The 21,527-nt window shown below is 40.1% G+C and overlaps 1 non-coding gene across 1 annotated transcript; it reads right to left on the bottom strand.

Moving 5' to 3' along the window:
• Positions 1–8,454: 8,454 nt before the first annotated feature.
• Positions 8,455–8,562, bottom strand: LOC130972222 (small nucleolar RNA R71). Its single transcript, XR_009083415.1, has one exon. It is a non-coding gene; the product is annotated as a small nucleolar RNA R71 (small nucleolar RNA).
• Positions 8,563–21,527: the final 12,965 nt, after the last annotated feature.

The raw sequence follows: 21,527 nt of genomic DNA on the forward strand, positions 1-21,527 counted from the left end.
TGACCCGCACTGATGATGCTAACACTGTTGTTTCTTTTGTGAGAAACCATATTATTTGCCGCTTTGGATCACCACGAGCAATCGTGAGTGATCAAGGCACCCATTTTTGTAACAGGAGACTAACAGGATTAATGAAGAAGCATGAGATAATTCATAAGGTTGCAACAGCATACCATCCTCAGACCAATGGGCAAGCCGAGATGTCAAACAGAGAGATAAAGCGTATCTTGCAGAAGATAGTCAAACCTCATAGAAAAGACTGGAGCACCAGGCTACAAGATGCACTATGGGCATATAGGACAGCATATAAAACACCCATTGGGTTGAGTCCTTTCCGCTTAGTTTATGGAAAAGCTTGTCATCTCCCAGTTGAAGTAGAGCACAGAGCCTTTTGGGCAGTCAAGGAGTGCAACATGGAAATTGAGAAAGCCAGAGCTGAAAGGAAGTTGCAACTGCAAGAACTGGAGAGCCTTCACCTAGAAGCTTATGAGAACTCAAGAATATACAAGGAGAAAATGAAGGCTGTACATGATCAGCACATCAAGAGAAAAGAGTTCCAACCTGGGGATTTAGTCCTCCTTTACAAATCTCGACTGAGGCTCATGCCAGGCAAGTTGAGATCAAGATGGGAAGGTCCATACAGAGTAGAGAAGGCCGAACCATACGGAGTTTATCACCTAAGCCATCCTTCAAACTCTGAACTTATCAAAGTTAATGGACAACGTCTAAAGCTGTACCATGGCGAGAAGATTCAGAAAAACAAAGAGCTTGAGATATTCCTCTTGGAAGATCCCCACATGGCAGAAGATTGAGCTAGTGGAGCGTCCAACTTACGGACGTTAAAGCAAAGTGCTAGGTGGGAGACAACCCACCATGGTATGATCGTTCTTTTCTTTATTTTTCATTTTTCTACTTAATAACTCTTCTCTTTATCAGCATATTTCGTGCATCTGCATTTGCATAATATATAAAAAAAGCCACGCGACGCGTCCGCGTCGAAAGGAGAGGGGAGAAAATAAAAACGAACAGAGAGTCACGCTGGTGCGTGGCTGGAGGCGTGCCAGTGGCAGAAATCGTCCCACGTGACCGTGTCGCTGATGCGTCTGCATCACATAGGAATAATGGCCTCTCACACGGCCGCGTGCCCTGCTTTTTGACATAAAAAGGGTGCACAACGAATTATTGTGCGAGAGTGGCGCTGGATTGATGCTGGACGCACAATTCCTATCACGCGACCGCATCGCCGACACGTCCGCGTCATTCCTTTCTGAAGCCCACTCACGCGATCGCATGCCCCACGCGATTGCGTCACCCCAAATTTGGCAAATATATAATTTCGAACAGAGAGTTGTGCAGGCGCGAGGCTGCACTCGCGCCAGAAGCACAATATGGGTCACGCGACCGCGTGACCGACACAACTGCGTCAACTAAATTAAAGCGCAATCACGCGAACGCGTGCCCCACGCAGCCCGTCACTTGCGCCGCACAGCTCAACCTGAATTGCCAACATATCTTATCTTTCTCTTCTCCAAATCCTAATTTTTCTTTTCCCTCCTTATTGCTTCCTTCTCCCTTCTTCCTTCTATCTCACCTTTCACTCTCTCTCTCTCACCTCCATTAACAAGGTTTTATTTTCTTCTTCCCTAATTCCTTTTCTATCATTCTTCTTATTTTATATGTTATTTTCTTTTCTTTTCTTTTTCTTTTCATTATCCATATTTTCTTTCTTCTTCTTTCCTTTTTACATGGTGTTAGAAATTTATTTGAGTCATTATTCCTCATTATATGCTTGTGGATTATTGCAAATTATTTGGAAATTATATATTATTTTCCTTAAAGGGTTGCTTGCATGTTTGCCTTAATACTTTCTATACCTTATTTACCATGCATGCTATGTGTTTGTGAAAAAGCCCGTATGGCATTATGCACTTCTCTATTATACTTTCTACTATTCAAAGTATGTTTTTCACAAATTCCCTTTACTATTTTATTAACTGAATTTAATTGCCAATACAAACGTGATAGTTTGTTATGAAGTGATGCTTGATCTATGCTACTCATGCCCTTGCCGGCATGCCAATAAACATCTTGCGTCTACTTCCCTATCGTGCACTTATTCTATTCCCTTTCTTGATCTTTTCACATGTTGTCATGACCATGTGTTTATTTCATTCATCTTTACCGTGCACTGATTTTCACTCACTCTATCCCCTTCCTTGCTTTATTTCTTTGGATTTAACTTACTTTCTCTTCCCTTTTTCAGAATGGCCACCAAGAAAGGCAAAGAGAAAGCTACCCCTAAACCCACGGCAAGGAAAGGAACGAAGAGAGCATTAGTGGCAGGACCTTCTTCAACTACAGTCAAGCCCTCAACAAAAAAAATTAAAAAGATTATCAAAGTTGATGAAAAGGAGAGAGCCATCCCAGCCAAGGACACTGCACGATTCCCAAATCGCTACTGTGAGCAGATGTTTCCTATTCTGGCAGCTCAAAATTACAACAATGAACACCTTCTTATCCTTCCGCCTCGTATCGCTGAATTTGTTGAGCCACAAATTGCACACAGACATTCGGGATTCTTACAGAGACAGCCACGACGGTTTAATCTTTCTTGGGTTGTTGAGTTCTACTCCAACTTCCACCTGCCAACTCTGCAGTCCGTCTATTTACGCCAGAAGCAAGTCACCATTACAGAAGAGGCCATACAGCAAGCCTTAGATCTCCCACCTGCTCCAGAAGGATTGGACGCCTTTCAGAAAGCCGCAATCAAGTGCCAGGCATACACCTTTGACTGGGACGCTGTTCTCAGAGTTATCGCTCGACCTGGCAGTAAATGGATCTTCGGATACCATCGTTCCCGTCCTAAGGGAATCTCGGCTTCTGCACTCACCTTAGAGGCTCACGTATGGGCACAGATTATGTCCCATTACGTCTTCCCGAGTACTCATGAGTCTTCCTTCACTACAGACATGGCCGTTCTACTATGGTGCATCCTCACAGACCAACCTCTTAATTTACCAAGACATATCTGGAATGCTATGGAACATGTGCAGATCGCGGGCAACCTACCTTTTCGCGCATTGGTCTCTGATCTTATCTCAGCAGCCGGAGTATCCTATAGAGCTAGAGACACCAAAGCCATTCTTCCACGGGATGATCAGTATGTCCCTAACGGGAGATATCTCAGGCCACAACTTGCCACTACCAGCCAGTCCACAGAGGATGCTGCAGCTCCTCCCCCATCTACTAGTCAGCTGCTGCATCAAATACTGAAGTGGTTGGACCAACAAGAAAAGAAAGCAAAGCTCCGAGAGCGTCGCAACCACCGCCGTTTCAAATACCTTAAGGAGCTACTTACAGGCAATCACCGACCCGATGACGATCCAGGCACTCCGGACTCCACTTCTTTCACCAGCACAGGGAGCCACGACGGTCCCGACTGTGGAGACACTGCCACCCGCCCACCACTGTTCCTGACAGATGGCACCGAGGATGGTGCAAAGCCTTAAGTGTGGGGAGGTCGGTCAGTACCTGACTTCCGGAGGTAATTTCTCTTCCCTAGCACCAATAAATTAGGATATTTTAGTTAGATTTTCTTTCTTTTATAGAATAGGAGGTTAGTTGCATGCATGTTCTACTTGATTGAAAAGACAATAAGTTTCTTCTAAGACTCTATCTTTGGAACAAAATTTCACTAATTTTAATTAAAAAATTTTTTATGATAAATCTGCTTGAAGTTGTATTTGGAACATGATGTTTGAGCTAAAGAACACACAACCTGTGAAGATTTGAGCCTTTATGCATGGTTACATATTTTAACCATAATTATTTTATTCTTGTGTGTTTACTTCTCTTTGATTGTAATCTATATTTTGTTTCATCCTATATATCCAATATTTATTATGTTTGTATGCTTGCATATGATTGAGGCCATTATTTGTTTAAACTCACTTATCCAAATTAAGCTTACCCTTTTCAATTACCTTTGTTAACCACTTTGAGCCTTTAAATCCCATTTGTTTTATATTTTACCACATTACTAGCCTTAAGCAAAAAAACAATTGTATATCCCAAATTGAATCTTTGGTTAGCTTAAGATAGAATTGTGTATGCTAGTTAAGTATGGGAAATTGTGGGAACAAAAGTTATTAAGGGAATGTGTCATGATAATACAATGGGAATTTGGATACCTACTCATGTGAAACTATAAGAATAAAAAATCTATGTGATAAATAAGGGGACAAAATTACCCCAATGCTGAATTGAGAATTCAAAGATCAATGCACATATGATAAAAAAAAATTTGATACATGAGTATGGAATGTAAAGGGGAATTCTGGGTAGCTAGGTATGAATTCTAAGACTATATAAAATATATAGGTTGGGTTAAAGCTTGGGTTAATCAAAGATTCAATTTATAAGCTCACTTAACCATATATGTATCCCTACCTTTACCTTGGCCCCATTACAACCTTGAAAAGACCTCATGATATTTGCATTGGTATATTAACTGTTGTTGATTGGTTAGGAGAAGAACAAAAGTTAGAGAGCATGGTTAGAGAAGGATAGACTGATTACCCTATACACTAGAGAGATTAGAGCATACATACATCATCAGTGAGGGTTCAATGCTTGAATCTCCATGTTCCCTGTTTTCATGAGCTATCTTCTTGCACTTTTATCTGTCTTACTGTATAATGGTAGAATTAGTGGAATTTGATTTAAAATTGTTTTGAAGAGCTTATTTGCTTTTGATCAAGTGGGCAAGAATCATATAGTTGCATTCATATATATAGGTTGCATTGTGATGAGCGGATAATTTGTACGCTTTTTGGCATTGTTTTTAGTATGTTTTTAGTATGATTTAGTTAGTTTTTAGTATATTTTTATTAGTTTTTAATTAAAATTCACTTTTCTGGACTTTACTATGAGTTTGTGTGTTTTTCTGTGATTTCAGGTATTTTCTGGCTGAAATTGAGGGACCTGAGCAAAAATCTGATTCAGAGACTGAAAAGGACTGCAGATGCTGTTGGATTCTGACCTCCCTGCACTCGAAGTGGATTTTATGGAGCTACAGAAGCCCAATTGGCGCGCTCTCAACGGCGTTGGAAAGTAGACATCCTGGGCTTTCCAGAAATATATAATAGTCCATACTTTGCCCAAGATTTGATGGCCCAAACCGGCGTTCAAAGTTACCTTCAGATTTCCCAGCGTTAAACGCCGGAACTGGCACCAAAATGGGAGTTAAACGCCCAAACTGGCATAAAACTGGCGTTTAACTCCAAGAAAAGTTTCTACACGAAAATGCTTCATTGCTCAGCCCAAGCACACACCAAGTGGGCCCGGAAGTGGATTTTTATGTCATTTACTCATCTCTGTACACCCTAGGCTACTAGTTTTCTACATATAGGACCTTTTACTATTGTATTTTTATCAATCTTCTGATCTTTGGAAACTTTTGTTCTTTAGATCTTTTGATCACTTTGGGAGGCTGGCCTCACGGCCATGCCTAGACCTTGTTCTTATGTATTTTCAACGGTGGAGTTTCTACACACCATAGATTAAGGTGTGGAGCTCTGCTGTACCTCGAGTATTAATGCAATTACTATTGTTCTTCTATTCAATTCCACTTGTTCTTTGTCCAAGATATCACTTGTTCTTCAACTTGATGAATGTGATGATCCGTGACACTCATCATCATTCTCACCTATGAACGTGTGACTGACAACCACCTCCGTTCTACCTTAGATTGGGTGAATATCTCTTGGATTCCTGATACACGATGCATGGTTGATCGCCTGACAACCGAGTGCTCGCCTGACAAACGAGCCAGCCATTCCGTGAGATCAGAGTCTTCGTGGTATAGGCAAGAACTCATGGCGGCATTCAAGAGAATCTGGAAGGTCTAACCTTGCTGTGGTATTCTGAGTAGGATTCAATGATTGAATGACTGTGACGTGCTTCAAACTCCTGAGGGCGGGGCGTTAGTGACAGACGCAAAAGAATCACTGGATTTTATTCCGGCCTGATTGAGAACCGACAGATGGATAGCCGTGCCGTGACAGGGTGCGTTGAACATTTCCAATGAGAGGATGGGAGGTAGCCACTGACAACGGTGAAACCCTTGCATAAGCTTGCCATGGAAAGGAGTAAGAAGGATTGGATGAAGACATTAGGAAAGCAGAGAGACGGAAGGGACAGCATCTTCATACGCTTATCTGAAGCTCTCACCAATGATATACATAAGTATCTCTATCTTTATCTTTATGTTTTATTCATCATCTATACCCATTTGAGTCTGCCTGACTAAGATCTACAAGGTGACCATAGCTTGCTTCATACCAACAATCTCCGTGGGATCGACCCTTACTCGCATAAGGTTTATTACTTGGACGACCCAGTGCACTTGCTGGTTAGTTGTGCAAAGTTGTGTAGTGATCACAATTTCGCGCACCAAGTTTTTGGCGCCGTTGCCGGGGATTGTTTTGAGTATGGACAACTGACGGTTCATCTTGTTGCTTAGATTAGGTATTTTTCTTCAGAGTTCTTAAGAATAAATTCTAGTGTTTCATGATGATCTGTTGAAGTCTGGCTGGCTGAGAAGCCATGTCTAATCTAATTGGACCGAGGTTTCAACCTATCATCACAAGAGCTTGTTGATTCCTATCAATCTTGCTATTGGAGCAATGATCTGCTAAGGCTTGGCTGGCCATTGGCCATGTCTAGTGTTTTGGACCGAAGCTTTCTTTGAAAGCTTGGCTGGCTGTGAAGCCATGTCTAATTCCTGGACCGGAGTTTTAGACTAACATTGCAATGATTCCTGGAATCCAAATTGAGAATTCTGAAACTCTTATTTTCTATTTTCATATAATTTTTGAAAAAGCACAAAAAAATTACAAAACCATAAAAACCAAAAATTTTTTATGTTTCTTGTTTGAGTCTAGTGTCTAATTTTAAGTTTGGTGTCTTGCATGCATTGTTTATTTGATCTTGGTTCTATTTTCAAGTCAATAGTACAGGGAACTGAAGATTCAGAACATGCAGCAGAGGAATTACACAGAAAAAGCTGGGCGTTCAAAACGCCCAGTGAAGAAGGACAGACTGGCGTTTAAACGCCAGCCAGGGTGCCTGGTTGGGCGTTTAACGCCCAAAAAGGTAGTGCATTGGGCGTTAAACGCCAGAATGTGCACCATTCTGGGCGTTTAACGCCAGGATGGCACAGGGGGAGGATTTTGTTTTCAAATCAATTTTTTTTCAAGTTTTCAAAGTTTTTCAAAATCAAATCTTTTTCAAATCATATCTTTTCAATCAAATGTTTTCAAAATCAATTTCTTTCCTTTTTCAAAGATACTTACTAACAATTAATGATTTGATTGAACATTTTAAGTATGTTGCCTTTTCTGTTGAGAAAGGTTTAATGTTTGAATCATATCTTTTCTTGTTAGGCAAGTCATTAATTTTTAAAAATCAAATCTTTTTAAATTGTTTTCAAAATCATATCTTTTCAATCATATCTTTTTAAAACCATAACTTTTCAATCATATCTTTTTAATCACATCTTTTTCAAAATAGTTTTCAAATCATGTCTTTTTGATTTCTAATTTCAAAAATCTTTTTCAAAAATTACTTGATCTCTTTCTCACTCTTGATTTTCGAAAATTAATTAAAATTTTTTTTTTAAAAAATGTGTTTTCAAAATATTTCACTTGATTTTCGAAAATTTCTTCCTCTCTTCCCACATCCTTCTATTTATGGAGTATCACTCCTTCTCAATGTACAATTCGAACTCTATCTAATTAAGTTCGAATTCTTCTACCTCTTCCTTCTATTTTTCTTTTCCTCTGACACCTCAAGGAATCTCTATACTGTGACATAGAGGATTCTATATTTTCTTGCTCTCTTCTCTTTCATATGAGCAGGAACAAAGACAAAGGCATTCTTGTTGAAGCTGACCCTAAACCTGAAAGGACCTTGAAGCGAAAGCTAAGAGAAGCTAAGGCACAATTCTCTGTAGAGGGCCTAACCAAATTCTTCAAAGAAGAAGAAACCATGGCAGCCGAAAACAACAACAACAACATCAATGCAAGGAAGGTGCTGGGTGACTTTACTGCACCTACTCCCGACTTCTATGGGAGAAGCATCTCTATCCCTGCCATTGGAGCAAACAACTTTGAGCTTAAGCCTCAATTAGTTTCTCTAATGCAACAGAATTGCAAGTTCCATGGATTTCCATTGGAAGATCCTCATCAGTTCTTAGCTGAATTCTTGCAAATCTGTGACACTGTCAAGACTAATGGGGTTGACCCTGAGGTCTACAGACTTATGCTATTCCCTTTTGTTGTAAGAGACAGAGCTAGGACATGGTTGGACTCACAACCTAAAGAAAGCCTGGACTCATGGGAAAAGCTAGTCAATGCCTTCTTGGTAAAGTTCTTTCCGCCTCAAAAATTGAGTAAGCTTAGAGTGGAAGTCCAAACCTTCAGACAGAAGGATGGAGAATCCCTCTATGAAGCTTGGGAAAGATACAAACAATTAATCAGAAAATGTCCATCTGATATGCTTTCTGAATGGAGCATCATAGGTATTTTCTATGATGGTCTCTCTGAACTATCCAAGATGTCTTTGGATAGCTCGGCTGGAGGATCTCTTCACCTGAAGAAGACGCCTACAGAAGCTCAAGAACTAATTGAAATGGTTGCAAATAACCAATTCATGTACACTTCTGAAAGGAATCCTGTGAACAATGGGACAAGTCAGAAGAAAGGAGTTCTTGAGATTGATACTCTGAATGTCATTCTGGCTCAGAATAAGATATTGACTCAACAAGTCAATTTGATTTCTCAAAGTCTGTCTGGAATGCAAAATGCACCAAACAGTACTAAGGATGCTTCATCTGAAGAAGAAGCTTATGATCCTGAGAACCCTTCAATGGAAAAGGTGAATTACCTAGGAGAACCCTATGGAAACACCTATAATTCTTCATGGAAAAATCATCCAAATTTCTCATGGAAGAATCAAGAGAGACCTCAACAAGGTTTCAATAACAATAATGGTGGAAGAAACAGGTTTAGCAATGGCAAGCCTTTTCCATCATCTTCTCAGCAACAGACAGAGAGTTCTAAGCAGAACACCTCTGACTTAGCAACCATGGTCTCTGATCTAATCAAAACCACTCAAAGTTTCATGACTGAAACAAGGTCCTCCATTAGGAATTTAGAGGCACAAGTGGGACAGCTGAGCAAGAAAGTTACTGAACTCCCTCCTAGTACTCTCCCAAGCAATACAGAAGAAAATCCAAAAAGAGAGTGCAAGGCCATCAACACGGCCGAATTTGGAGAGGAGGGAGAGGAAGTGAACGCCACTGAGGAAGACCTCAATGGGCGTGCACTAGCCTCCACTGAGTTCCCCAATGAGGAACCATGGGAATCTGAGGCTCAAAATAAGACCATAGAGATTCCATTGGACTTACTTCTGCCTTTCATGAGCTCTGATGAGTATTCTTCCTCTGAAGAGGATGAGTATGTCACTGAAGAGCAAGTTGCTAAATACCTTGGAGCAATCATGAAGCTAAATGACAAGTTATTTGGAAATGAGACTTGGGAGAACGAACCTCCTTTGCTCACCAAAGAACTGGATGACTTGTCTAGGCAGAAATTACCTCAAAAGAGACAAGATCCTGGGAAGTTTTCCATACCTTGCACCATAGGCACCATGACCTTCAAGAAGGCTCTGTGTGACTTAGGGTCAAGTGTAAACCTCATGCCTCTCTCTGTAATGGAGAAGCTAGGGATCTTTGAGGTACAAGCTGCAAGAATCTCACTAGAGATGGCAGACAACTCAAGAAAACAAGCTTATGGACTTGTAGAGGATGTTTTGGTGAAGATTGAAGATCATTACATCCCTACTAATTTCATAGTCCTAGAGACTGGGAAGTGCATGGATGAAACCATCATCCTTGGCAGACCCTTCCTAGCCACAGCCAAGGCTGTGATTGATGTTGATAGAGGTGAACTGATCATTCAAGTGAATGAAGAATCCTTTGTGTTTAAGGCTCAAGGATATCCCTCTGTCACCATGGAGAGGAAGCATGAAGAGCTTCTCTCAACTCAGAGTCAAACAGAGCCCCCACAGTCAAACTCTAAGTTTGGTGTTGGGAGGCGACAACCAAACTCTAAGTTTGGTGTTGAACCCCCACATTCAAACTCTAAGTTTGGTGTTGGGAGGTTTCAACATTGCTCTGAGTATCTGTGAGGCTCCATGAGAGCCCTCTGTCAAGCTACTGACATTAAAGAAGCGCTTGTTGGGAGGCAACCCAATGTTATATTTTATCTATTTTCTTTTGTTATTTTATGTTTTTTGTAGGTTGATGATCATAAGAAGTCACAAAATCAATTGAAAAAGCAAAAACAGAATGAAAAACAGGAAGAAAAATAGCACACCCTGGAGGAAGAACCTACTGGCGTTTAAACGCCAGTAAGGCTAGCAGTTGGGCGTTTAACGCCCAGTCTGGCACCATTCTGGGCGTTTAACGCCAGAAAGGGGCACCAGACTGGCGTTAAACGCCAGAAAAGGGCAAGAACCTGGCGTTAAACGCCAGAAATGGGCACCAGCCCGGCGTTTAACGCCAGATTTGGCACAAAACGTGTTTTTGCATGCCATTTGGTGCAGGGATGACTTTTCCTTGACACCTCAGGATCTGTGGACCCCACAGGATCCCCACCAACCCACCACTCTCTCTTCTTCTTCACCCATTCACCAATCACCTCAATACCTCTTCCCCAAAAACCCTTCACCTATCAAATCCCATCTTTCTCTTCACCACTCACATCCATCCTTTATAAAACCCCACCTACCTCACCATTCAAATTTAAACCACTTTCCCACCCAAACCCACCCATAATGGCCGAACCCTACCCCTCCCCTCACTCCTATATAAACCCTTCTTCACCCCTTCATTTTCACACAACCTAAACACCACTTCTCTCCCTCTTTGGCCGAACACAAAGCCATTCCCTTCTTCCTCATTTCTTCTTCTTCTACTCTCTTCTTTCTTCTTTTGCTCGAGGACGAGCAAACCTTTTAAGTTTGGTGTGGTAAAAGCATTGCTTTTTGTTTTTCCATAACCATTTATGGCATCCAAGGCCGGAGAAACCTCTAGAAAGAGGAAAGGAAAGGCAAAAGCTTCCACCTCCGAGTCATGGGAGATGGAGAGATTCATCTCAAGGGTGCATCAAGACCACTTCTATGAAGTTGTGGCCTTGAAGAAGGTGATCCCCGAGGTCCCTTTTTCACTCAAAAAGAGTGAATATCCGGAGATCCGACATGAGATCCGAAGAAGAGGTTGGGAAGTTCTTACCAACCCTATTCAACAAGTCGGAATCTTAATGGTTCAAGAGTTCTATGCCAATGCATGGATCACCAAGAGCCATGATCAAAGTGTGAACCCGGATCCAAAGAATTGGCTTACTATGGTTCGGGGGAAATACTTGGATTTTTGTCCGGAAAATGTGAGGTTGGCATTCAACTTGCCCATGATGCAAGGAGATGAACATCCTTACACTAGAAGGGGCAACTTTGATCAAAGGTTGGACCAAGTCCTCACTGACATTTGTGAAGAGGGCGCCCAATGGAAGAGAGATTCAAGAAGGAAGCCGGTTCAATTAAGAAGGCATGACCTCAAGCCCGTGGCTAGAGGATGGTTGGAGTTTATTCAACGCTCAATCATTCCCACTAGTAACCGGTCCGAAGTTACTCTAGACCGGGCCATCATGATTCATAGCATCATGATTGGAGAAGAAGTGGAAGTTCATGAGGTTATAGCCCAAGAACTTTATAAGGTGGCAGACAAGTCCTCTACCTTGGCAAGGTTAGCCTTTCCTCACCTCATTTGTCACCTCTGTTATTCAGTTGGAGTTGACATAGAGGGAGACATCCTCATTGATGAGGACAAGCCCATCACTAAGAAAAGGATGGAGCAAACAAGAGACCCCTCTCATCATGAGATCCCTGAGATGCCTCAAGGGATGCACTTTCCTCCACAAGACTATTGGGAGCAAATTAACACCTCCCTAGGAGAATTAAGTTCCAACATGGGACAACTAAGGGTGGAGCACCAAGAACATTCCATCCTCCTCCATGAAATTAGAGAAGATCAAAGAATCATGAGAGAGGAGCAACAAAGACAAGGAAGAGACATTGAGGAGCTCAAGTACTCCATAAGACCTTCAAGAGGAAGAACAGGCCGCCATCACTAAGGTGGACCCGTTCTTTAATCTCCTTGTTCTTTATTTTCTTGGTTTTTCGAAAATTTATGCTTTATGTTTGTCCATGTTTGTGTCTTATGATCATTAGTGTCTATGCCTTAAAGTTATGAATGTCCTATGAATCCATCACCTTTCTTAAATAAACAATGTTCTTAATTGAAAAAAGAAAAGAATTGCATGAATTTTAAATTTTATAACAGATTAATTATTTTAATGTGGTGGCAGCACTTTTGTTTTCTGAATGTATGCTTAAACAGTGCATATGTCTTTTGAATTTGTGGTTCATGAATGTTGGCTCTTGAAAGAATGATGAAAAAGGAGACATGTTACTGAGGATCTGAAAAATCATAAAAATGACTCTTGAAGCAAGAAAAAGCAGTGAATACAAAAAAAAACGAAAAAAAAGAAAGAAAAAAAAAGAAAACGAAAAAGAAAGAAAAAGAAAGAAATAAAGCTGTGATCCAAGGCAAAAAGAGTGTGCTTAAGAACCCTGGACACCTCTAATTGGGGACTCTAGCAAAGCTGAGTCACAATCTGAAAAGGTTCACCCAATTATGTGTCTGTGCATGTATGTATCCGGTGGTAATACTGGAAGACAGAGTGCTTTGGGCCACGGCCAAGACTCATAAAGTAGCTATGTTCAAGAATCATCATACTTAACTAAGAGAATCAATGACACTATCTGGATTCTGAGTTCCTAAAGAAGCCAATCATTCTGAATTTCAAAGGATAGAGTGAGATGCCAAAACTGTTCAAAGGCAAAAAGCTAAAAGCCCTGCTTATCTAATTAATACTGATCTTCATAGATGTTTTTGGAATTCATTGCATATTCTCTTCTTTTTATCTTATTTGATTTTCATTTGCTTGGGGACAAGCAACAATTTAAGTTTGGTGTTGTGATGAGCGGATAATTTGTACGCTTTTTGGCATTGTTTTTAGTATGTTTTTAGTATGATTTAGTTAGTTTTTAGTATATTTTTATTAGTTTTTAATTAAAATTCACTTTTCTGGACTTTACTAAGAGTTTGTGTATTTTTCTGTGATTTCAGGTATTTTCTGGCTGAAATTGAGGGACCTGAGCAAAAATCTGATTCAGAGACTGAAAAGGACTGCAGATGCTGTTGGATTCTGACCTCCCTGCACTCGAAGTGGATTTTCTGGAGCTACAGAGACCCAATTGGCGCGCTCTCAACGGCGTTGGAAAGTAGATATCCTGGGCTTTCCAGCAATATATAATAGTCCATACTTTGCCCAAGATTTGATGGCCCAAACCGGCGTTCAAAGTCACCTTCAGATTTCCCAGCGTTAAACGCCGGAACTGGCACCAAAATGGGAGTTAAACGCCCAAACTGGCATAAAAGCTGGCGTTTAACTCCAAGAAAAGTCTCTACACGAAAATGCTTCATTGCTCAGCCCAAGCACATACCAAGTGGGCCCGGAAGTGGATTTTTATTTTATTTACTCATCTCTGTACACCCTAGGCTACTAGTTTTCTATATATAGGACCTTTTACTATTGTATTTTTATCAATCTTCTGATCTTTGGAAACTTTTGTTCTTTAGATCTTTTGATCACTTTGGGAGGCTGGCCTCACGGCCATGCCTAGACCTTGTTCTTATGTATTTTCAACGGTGGAGTTTCTACACACCATAGATTAAGGTGTGGAGCTCTGCTGTACCTCGAGTATTAATGCAATTACTATTGTTCTTCTATTCAATTCCACTTGTTCTTTGTCCAAGATATCACTTGTTCTTCAACTTGATGAATGTGATGATCCGTGACACTCATCATCATTCTCACCTATGAACGTGTGACTGACAACCACCTCCGTTCTACCTTAGATTGGGTGAATATCTCTTGGATTCCTGATACACGATGCATGGTTGATCGCCTGACAACCGAGTGCTCGCCTGACAAACGAGCCAGCCATTCCGTGAGATCAGAGTCTTCGTGGTATAGGCAAGAACTGATGGCGGCATTCAAGAGAATCCGGAAGGTCTAACCTTGTCTGTGGTATTCTGAGTAGGATTCAATGATTGAATGACTGTGACGTGCTTCAAACTCCTGAGGGCGGGGCGTTAGTGACAGACGCAAAAGAATCACTGGATTCTATTCCGGCCTAATTGAGAACCGACAGATGGATAGCCGTGCCGTGACAGGGTGCGTTGAACATTTCCAATGAGAGGATGGGAGGTAGCCACTGACAACGGTGAAACCCTTGCATAAGCTTGCCATGGAAAGAAGTAAGAAGGATTGGATGAAGACATTAGGAAAGCAGAGAGACGGAAGGGACAGCATCTTCATACGCTTATCTGAAGCTCTCACCAATGATATACATAAGTATCTCTATCTTTATCTTTATGTTTTATTCATCATCTATACCCATTTGAGTCTGCCTGACTAAGATCTACAAGGTGACCATAACTTGCTTCATACCAACAATCTCCGTGGGATCGACCCTTACTCGCGTAAGGTTTATTACTTGGACGACCCAGTGCACTTGCTGGTTAGTTGTGCAAAGTTGTGTAGTGATCACAATTTCGCGCACCACATTGCATTGCATGAGTTTCTACATGTTCATACTTATTTATCTTATCTTCTTCAGTTAAGCATGAGGACATGCTAATGTTTAAGTGTGGGGAGGTTGATAAACCACTATTTTATGGTTTATATTGTGTTTAATTGTGTGGTTTAATCATGATCCTTACCCACTTATTCATTAATTTAGCATGCATTTATATTTCCTTCCTGAAATTATTACATGATTGAAAACTGCTTCCTAGAGAGTTTTCATTCTGCATTTTAATTCTCCTTTATTCCATTCGATACTGTAATCTGTGTGTTAAGTGTTTTAGGCTTTATAGGGCATGAATGAGTTGGAGATTGGAAAGAAAGCTAGCAAAAAATGGAAGGAACATAAGAAAGTGAGGAGATAACCAGCGAGAAGTGACGCGGCCGCATGGCTCACGCGTTCGCGCGAAAGAGGAGAAATCGCAGTGACGCGGCCGCATGGCTCACGCGACCGCGCGGATTGGAAAAGCACACGAGACGCGGAAGCGTGGACGACGTGAATGCGTGGCAGGGAAAAACGCGAATGACATGTCCGCATGGATGACGCGATCGCGTGATGTGCGCGATCTGCATAATCTGCAGAATTTGCTGGGGGCCATTTTGGACCCTATTTTGACCCGGTTTTTGGCCCAGAACAGCAGACTAGAGCCAAAGAACATGCAGAAACCAGAACAACAGTTCATTCTACATAGTTTTAGTTTTAGATCTAGTTTTTACTCCTCCTCTAGGTTTTCTCTTTTGAGACATTGATAGTTCTTAGGATTTTATTTTTCTACCACTTTTTGCATTGGGATACTGAGAAGAGTTATTACCTCATCAAGACTTCGTCATTCTAGTTAGTTTTCTTTACTTGGCTTTACTCTTCCATGTCCTTTGCTTTGTTAATTTTACCATTGGAATATTTTTAGGATTATTTAATACAGGATTTATTTTATTTTAATTGATTATTTTGATTTTTATTTACAATGTCTTTCTTCAATTCCCTTTCATATGTTATGAATTTTACATTCACAATGAGCGAGTAGTTCCCTAACTTGATGGAGAGTTGATTGAAAGGAACCCTTGAGTTGGAAGGCTTAAAAGAAAGATTGTAATTGGGTTTATTGTTGGAATGCCCTCTAGTCACTAACACCAATCCCTTTTTAAGTGGGTTGCAACTTGTGAACGGACATAGCATTCCAACTTGTTTGACTTTCCCTTACCTAGTAAGAGATAACTAAACAGGATAACCTTTAATTATCAATCAATCTAGAGAGTAATCCAACAATAATGGGGCTTCCAACTAATCAACTCCCAGTCAAGGCTTTTATTTACATCATTCAAATTCTCCAATTTTATTTCCTGTTTACTCAACTCAAACCTTTTTGAAAACATCTGATTAATAAAATAGCACACTTTTCTGCAACTCGTTGGGAGATGACCTGGGATTCATACTCCCAGAATTTTAATTTTAATTTCCTATGACACCATTCTAAATTGATAAGTGGATTTCTGGTGAGTTAAGAACTATACTTGCAACGTATATATTTTAATAATTTTTAATACACCAATTTCCGCCGCATCAAATACCTTACGTGAGTAAGGGTTGATCCCACGGAGATTGTTGGTATGAAGCAAGCTATGGTTATCTTATTAATCTTAGTCAGGATGCCAATAAGATTCTTTGAATTTAATTGTAAAAAGTGAAAGTGTTTGGAATAAGTAATTGTTACTCAATAATGGAGAATATGTTGGAGTTTTGGAGATGCTTTGTCTTCTGAATTCCTGTAACATAATGCTTCCTCACTTTCAAACATGCAAGGCTCCTTCCATGGCAAGCTGTATGTAGGGCGTCACCGTTGTCAATGGCTACTTCCCATCCTCTCAGTGAAAATGGTCCAAATGCTCTGTCACAGGACGGCTAATCATCTGTTGGTTCTCGATCATGTCGGAATAGGATCTATTGATCCTTTTGCGTCTGTCACTACGCCCAACACTCACGAGTTTGAAGCTTGTCACAGTCATCCAATCCCAGAATCCTACTCGGAATACCACAGACAAGGTTTAGACTTTTCGGATTCTCAAGGATGCTGCCATCAATTCTAGCTTATACCACGAAGATTCTGATTAAGAAATTTAAGAGATACTCATTCAATCTAATGTAGAACGGAGGTGGTTGTCAGGCACACGTTCATGGATTGAGGAAGATGATGAGTGTCACGGATCATCACCTTCTTCATAGTGAAGCGCGAATGAACATCTTAGATAGGAACAAGCGTGTTTGAATGGAAAACAGAAATAATTGCATTAATTCATCGAGACGCTACAGAGCTCCTCACCCCCAACAATGGAGTTTAGAGACTCATGCTGTCACAAGGTATATAATTCAGATCTAAAATGTCATGAGATACAAAATAAGTCTCTAAAAGTTGTTTAAATACTAAACTAGTAACCTAGGTTTACAGAAAATGAGTAAACTAAGATGGATAGTGCAGAAATCCACTTCTAGGGCCCACTTGGTGTGTGCTGGGGCTGAGACTTAAGCTTCTCACATGCCTGGGCTGTTTCTGGAGTTGAACGCCAGGTTGTAACCTGTTTCTGGTGTTGAACTCCAACTTGTAACCTGTTTCTGGCGCTGAACGCCAGACTACAACATGAAACTGGTGTTGAACGCCAGTTTACGTCGTCTATTTTCGCGCAAAGTATGAACTATTATATATTGCTGGAAAGCCCTAGATGTCTACTTTCCAACCCAATGGAGAGCGCGCCAATTGGACTCCTGTAGCTCCAAAAATTCCATTCTGAGTGCAGAAAGGTCATAAGCATATGGCTCCTCCCACCTTTGATTGTCCCATCCTTGATACACATCTTCATTGAAGTTCTCATCACCTACAACATAGTTGTAATCACACTCATAGCCAAAGTGAGAATTCATGGTGGAAAGAGAAAATAAAATCCTACAACTAGCAAATAAAGCAAAAAGCAAGATATTCACACTATTCACATATATACAATAACCAATAACATAACACCATTGCACATCCCCGGCAACGGCGCCATTTTGATGATTGGATTTTTGACGGTTTAGAATTCCACTAATGAAATCTCGTTGTAAAGTATAGTTTCTAAACCAACAATAACCCTTTCATACAAAAGATTGTTTGTCACAAGTAACAAACCCCTAAATTTATAAACCGAAGTATTCAAACCTCGGGTCGTTCTCCCTAGGGAGTGCAATAAAGTGTCTTGTTATTTGTTATGTGTTATTTTGGGGTTTTGATAAGAGGCATGAAAGTAAATGGCAATGAAAATAAACTAACAACTAATAAAGCTCTTGGTAGGATATGAGAACTAGAAGTCCTATCCTAGTTATCCTCCTCAATTGTGATGAGAATTGTTCATTGCTCCCACTTAGTTAACCTCCAACCATGGAGGGAAGTCAAGTGGATGAATCAATTTGATCCCTCTAGTCCTAATTAAATCCTAGAGGAATGACTAGCTTTAGAGGCATTCAAATCAATTAGCAACTTCTAATTATCGATCAACAAAGGAATTAGATAACTCAAGTGTCACTAATTACTCTACCTAAGCCAAGAGGAACAAAACCTACACTAAAATCCAACCAAGCATTTCATCAAACACTTGGAAGGCATAAAAGGAAAGCATAGTAAATCAACAACAAGAATGAAATCTAGCAACAATTATTGCAAAGAATTAACAACAACAAATCAAGGAAATCACAATTATCATGAATTACCTCAAATTGCATTATTAAAAGAAAACAAATGAACAACAATCTATCCAAAACAAAATGAAGAATTACAATTGTTAAAGTGCATAACTAGAAAGGGGAAGAGGAGAAGATTAAGACTTGATGAAGGAGAAGTAAATTGAGGCAAGAGTTAAACCTAGATCTAAGAAGAGAGGAAGAGAGATTAATCTAACCATAATCCTAATTCTAGAGAGAAGTGAGAGCTTCTCTCTCTAAACTAATTCTAAACTAATCCAAAGTATACTATATGCTAGACTTGTTGGATTGCCTTCCCTTTAATCCTTCATCCTTTTATTCCTTTCTCTTAGCAATTGGCGCCAAAATGGGTTCAGAAACCCTCTCAAATTGCCAGGCACGTGTTGCATTAATGAAGTCATGTGCCGTCATCGACGCGTGCGCGTCCCTCGCTGATTCTGCAATGTGCGCGCGAGCGCCTTGTGCGCGTGCGCGTGCTTGGTCGAGATCAATTTCTTTGGCTTTTGTTCTTCTCTCCACTTGCATGCTTTCTTCCTTGCTCCCTTGATCCATGACTAGCCTATTTCAACCTGAGATTACTAGCAAACATATCAAGGCATCTTATGGAATCAAAGAGGAACTAGAATTCATCAAAATAAGGCTTAAAAATCATGTTTTTACACTTAAGCACAAATACGGGAGAGATTACAAAACCATGCCAATTCATAGGTTAAATGCGAGAAAATGTTATCAAAATACTCTAAATTCAATACAAGATAAACCCTAAAAATGGGGTTTATCAACCTCCCCACACTTAAACCTTAGCATGTCCTCATGCTAAAATAAGAAGGAACTAAGGATTATGACATTTATTTGAATGCACTAAACTATATGAACTTATCTAAATGCAATTATCCAAAGCAAATGGAAATGCTTAGTTCAACATATCAATTTCCAAGAGAGCATGTGTAAGCACAAAAGCTAGGCAATATGAATTAAGTCCAAACCACAATTGTATTGAATTATTAAGAAGAGTTCAAACTTGCAAGAATATAAATAATATGGGTGAACACATGTGATTGAACTTTTGAACCCTCACCGGATGTGTATCCGCTCTATTCACTCAAGTGTTTAAGGGTTAATCCACTCAATTCTCTTCTAATCATACTTTCCAAAATTTGATTTTCTTCTAACAATCAACACTTATTCAATGCATGCATACATTCATCATGAGGTCTTTCAATTAGGTTGTAATGGGGTTAGGGACAAGGTAGGATCATTTATGGTTAAGTGGACTAGGGTTTAGATTTTTTATTAGTATAGACTTTCCCACCTAACTATATAATGACCTATACAAATTCAAACTATTCTAACTACCCATTCTTCACTTCTTTTTGTTTTTTTTCTTACATATTCATGCATTCTATTCTTGATTCATAACACTTATGCATTGATTTCCTTTTGTTGAACTTCACCTTGGGGTATTTTGTCTTGTCCCCCTCTTTTTTTATATTCCTTTTTATTATTTTTTTTTATATATCCCTTTTCTTTCATTTTCACTTTATCAATTGCATAAGGTCTTATACATTTAATCAATACATGAATATGTTCCCAATTTCTAAAGATGAAAGTGCACTACCCTTTTTATCCCATCCAATGTTCCCAAGCCTTACCAACTTTGAATAATAAACACTCTCACTAGCCTAGACTAATCAAAGATCCAAACAAGGACTTTTCATTGGTTTTCCGCCTTGGGCTTGTAATGTGCTAAAATGAGAATAAGTTGGTTAAGCATAGGCTCAAAATTGGCTAACAATGGAGAGTAAAAGGTAGGCTATTTGGGTAAGTGGGCTAATGAAATAATGGCCTCAATCATACAAATGCATAAATACAAGAAATAAATGTACATATAGAATCAAGCAACTCAAGGATCACAATCATAGAAAGAGAACAATTTCACACAAGAATAGAAAATAAGTGGTTATAAAATGTAAACATATCAATAAGCTCAAGTCTCACAAGCTTGTGTTCTTAATTCAATACATGCTTCACAAAGTATGAAATTCAAGCAAGTTGCATAAAGATATAGCTTCTTCAATCAATTGGGTTGGTGCCCTATGCCCTATAATTAAAATTCTTGGAAAATCTCAATATTTGACTAAGCATTGTTGTGATTGAAAAATTCAAAAATTTCCTTAGTTTACTAAGTTTTTTTTTTTTGCAATTCAAAGTATGATTTCTAATCACAACGACAAACTAAAAAGAAAGATATGCAAAAATGTATATAGAAAAATTCAACTAAAAGTATAAAATCTATCATCTAAAACATCTAAAGATATCCATAAGCATCAAAATATCTAAAATCCAAAATAAGCAGTAAAGGTATCCAAAGTAAACTCGAAATGCATCAAATATCTACAAAAGATATGCAAAATAAGATAACTAGGCAAGTGGCCAAAATGTTCACCGGTCCTCTGATGATGCTACCGGTGACCTCCCCACACTTAAGATCAAGCATTGTCCTCGATGCAAAACCGGAGGATCAGTGGAAGGCACAACGGTAGGCTCTGGCTCTGGCTGTGGCTGTGGGACCGGCTTTGCGTGGGTCTGTGGTGTCTCTGTAGTGTCTGGAGCAGCTGGAGGTGCATCCGGCTGAGTCGGTGCCTCCGTGTCCTCCTCCTGATGATCCAGCTCATCGGAGGCCGGAGAGTCGGGGAGCGGAGGTAACTCAGTGCCAAGAGAAATGAGCGCCTGGTCCATCCGATCCAGTTGGCGTCTGACGTGGAGCCTCTCGCGCTCTAAAAACCGAAATAGATGCTGGACCAGTAAGTAAGTAGGCTCAGGGGCTGAAGGTGGAGCTGTCGATGAAGAAGGAGCTGCTGTTGTAGAGGAAGATGGGGCTGCTGTAGGGGCTGACGGTCCAGCTGTCCCCACTACCGCTCTAGCCCTGGAACGGCGTCTAGCTGGTGGCTTCTCGTGTACCCAAC

This window comes from Arachis stenosperma, chromosome 3 (genome assembly GCF_014773155.1).
Source record: "Arachis stenosperma cultivar V10309 chromosome 3, arast.V10309.gnm1.PFL2, whole genome shotgun sequence".
Classification (NCBI taxonomy): domain Eukaryota; kingdom Viridiplantae; phylum Streptophyta; class Magnoliopsida; order Fabales; family Fabaceae; genus Arachis; species Arachis stenosperma.